Consider the following 3,511-nt stretch of genomic DNA (forward strand, 5'->3'; position numbering starts at 1 on the left):
CAGATATTAAAATAAAAGCGGTTGTTAAAAATTATGATTAATAATTGGTTCTTATTTTATGGAAATTGATTTTTTTAGTAAAAAACCACAATTTTCATATGCCTATTTTTATGCCTAAAATAAGAATCAAATGAAATGCGATAAAATTTTATTCTATTTCATATGCTCAAATTTAATTTTATTGAGTTTCATTTCTTTTCAAAAGTACAATTCATTATAAAACTTACCTGAAAAGTTTACCAAAAAGGAATAAATGTGTCGAGGTTGCGTGATTCGATATTTATTCTAAGAAAAAATCAAGTATTTTTTAGCAGATTTTTTTAAAATTATATATGAATTTCAATCAAGTAAAACATTTTTATTTAGATCAAGGAATGATTGAAAATTCATATTTAAAGTCTCATATTTTTTACAAAGAAAAATTGGTATTTTTTTCATAATTCCGATGAGAATTCTAACGAAGATATTATTATTTTGCTATTCTTTAAGTATTAAAAAGTTTATTGTTGATTAAGATAGTACAGTTCTTATTCATTAAGTTTGAAAAACTTTCTGCCCAAGGATTTTGAAATATTTTTTCTTACTACTCTTTTTGATGCTTAACAAATTTAGTTTTAAGTACCTATAAATCTTAATTTTCTTGTCTAAGATTTATTTCGGTTTATTTTACCATTATTGTTTACATTTCGACCTGATTTCGTAGGTACTTATTGATTTATTTATAATGATTTATTACCTATTGATTATGAAATGATTATTATTTAGTATAAGTTGTTATATTTACAACATCATGATTAATAGGATTATCCATTTTAGGATTTGTGTATGTGATCTTGTGATATCATGTGCCTGGAATATTGTATGGTACAAACCAATCCCCATCCTTCTATCCTAAAATGTGAGGTATTATGAGTCCTAGTGAGGAGTATAATATTGTGTATGCATTTCACGGGGTTTCATTTAGTTAGGAGCAGAAATTGTCATGTTTTTCGGGATGTGGCTATTCTCATGTGATTATGGTGAGTTGAGTTTAGTGAGAAATGTTGCTAGTGCTCAGCGCAAAAAAAACCTTGAATCTCGTTAAGGAAGTTAATTTGACTTTCAAACGGGGGGTGTGTCTTAACCTCTTTTCGAGGAAGCTTTGTGTTTATCAAGTTCAAAATTAATTCCTTACCATTAATCCTAAAACTAAGCGCAAATGTCGTCTTTTTTGGCTTTCCCTTCATAATGTGACGCAGCATGGATTGTTTATATGCGCCCACGTTTCACTTTTGAATGAGACATGAGTGTGTGAAGATTTCGGAGAACAAAATTGGGCCTATCATTGGTCTCATTGAGTGTGAACTACCCTAGTATATCAGGGATTTGAAACCATAAGAGCTTCAGGTAGAATTTGTTAAGTTGATTAAGAAGTATGGTGTATAGGACGATTATATGTAGTTTAAAAAGGCTTTAGCCAGCTAAGCATGAAACTTAATTATGATTAATATATGTTTTAGTAATTTTTATGTGCCTTATTGTTGCATTTAACAATGATTTATTAAACCAAATAATTTTCCTTTAAAGCCAAAGTTTCCAAAGATTCTTTAACCATAAGAAAAGAAAAAGATTTTTTTTAGTGCTCAAAGTTTTAAGATAACGAATAATATTTTATTCTGTTTATTAATTGATCTTGTAATTTCAGGTCTTTGAAATAATTTCATCAATAAATCTATATTCAAACCTGCTGTTGAAACTTGATGGTTCCTGGTATTGGGGGTTTGTATGTTCGCCAACTGATCTCGTGAACTTCCCGCTAATTCGGAAGTCAAGCTCAACCAAAGTGTCATGGTTGAGACAAAATTAGTCATTAAAAAGGTTAAAAGTCAACATGTTAAAAATGGACGCACGGACATTCTAGTAACAATTATAGAGTTGCTACGCTTTCCAAATTGTACCTATTTACTATAAGAATCATCATGCAAAGTTTGGAATCGAAGTGGGACCTTTTGACAAATATCGGGACATTCAGAGTAGGCAAAAGTAAACCTCAATAAATAAGCTTGTATTGAAGAAATGATGTAATATCTTTTGCTTTAACCCAGAAATAACTTAAATTTTGCTCCTTTTAACTTCTAATTTGCATTTGGTAAGTACATCTTGCTGTTTTAGAGGAGCGAAGCTACCCTATTTTTAAAAAATCTATAAACCTTTATAACTTTAGTTAGGATAGGCATATTTTAACAAAATCAACATCTATGTAAAATGTAAATATTTCTTCAATGCAAACAATGTTTGTGAACAAGAATATAGCGTCAGGTGCACCCAGTTCGAGTCCCGGCATTTTTAGGTAGGCCCAGAATAAGTAAAATAGTACAATTATAAGGCATGTTTTCAAATATTTTTTTTTACAGATATAAACAACAATAACATAATTTTCAAAACACTATGATTCTAAGTGTAGTTATATTCATTTAAAGTTTGTATAAGAATATAATAGTTATTTCTCGCATCCAGCTTTCTACGAATATAAAAATGTACAATCATAGGATTAAAACCAGTTTTTTTAGCTGGTGCCTTCGGCACCTTGGGGCTAAAAAAACTAGTTTTAATCTTATAATTGTACATTCTATATCCGCGGAAAGCCGTTTATAATTCGATGCTAGACATAGTTTTTTCGTATGGATGAGAACCGGTTCCTATCCACCGGATTCGAATGAATACAAAAAAATAAATTACAGTCTTTAATAGAATACAAAGACGGCAACATCCATAAAAGCGAAGTTCTGAAACGGTAGGACAAACGAGCATAAACACTTGTAGAGTGTCAGAAATAAAAAATCAGAACATAATTGTCGAATCAAAATTCTAAGTAAATTTGTTGACAAACTGAAATAAGTACAGGATATTGCTTAAGGGCATACTTAGGACTTGATTATAGAGATGCTTCGCTTATAACATTGTACTTTGTTGTCCTAGGAATAAATATTCTAAAAATCAGATCAATCGGATAACTTTATCACATAAATATTCGTTGTTAAAAAGTTAAAAATCAACATGATTAAAAAGAACGAACGGACATTTTGGTAACGATTATAGAGTTGCTACCCTTTTTAAATCGTTCCTAACTTTTACAGGAATCACCATGCCAAGTTTCAAATCGATAGGATATTCTAACATGCATAAATTAACGAAAAAAAGTAACCGTTCCAGACGGACGGACGGATGGACGAACGGACCGACCCTAATTATAGAAAAGCTTCGCTTTTAAAAAGAAGAAAAGCACATAAATATTATATGGGATCACAGATAGACTGACAGACCAAATAAATTATTAAGTAGTTGCTTATTTATTAGGAGAACCTTTACAAAAATTTCAATTGTCTATCTAAAATAGTACCCGAGAAAATCTCATTTCCACTATCACTTTGCTTACAAATGGATATTTCGGATTATAGAGTAGATTCGTTACTGTTTTTTTATAGCCAAATTTTGTACATATTTTGAAAAAAAATTATTAAAACTATTTTTA

The 3,511-nt window shown here is 29.8% G+C and overlaps 1 long non-coding RNA gene across 1 annotated transcript; it reads left to right on the top strand.

Annotated features, from left to right (window-relative positions):
- The first annotated feature begins 1,269 nt into the window (after positions 1–1,269).
- LOC145331930 (uncharacterized) lies at positions 1,270–1,722 on the top strand. The gene is made up of 2 exons (XR_013883959.1): positions 1,270–1,386; positions 1,685–1,722. It is a non-coding gene; the product is annotated as an uncharacterized LOC145331930 (long non-coding RNA).
- The last annotated feature ends 1,789 nt before the right edge of the window (positions 1,723–3,511 follow it).

Source organism: Acartia tonsa, chromosome 11 (genome assembly GCF_053477335.1).
Source record: "Acartia tonsa isolate MP-2025a chromosome 11, ASM5347733v1, whole genome shotgun sequence".
Classification (NCBI taxonomy): domain Eukaryota; kingdom Metazoa; phylum Arthropoda; class Copepoda; order Calanoida; family Acartiidae; genus Acartia; species Acartia tonsa.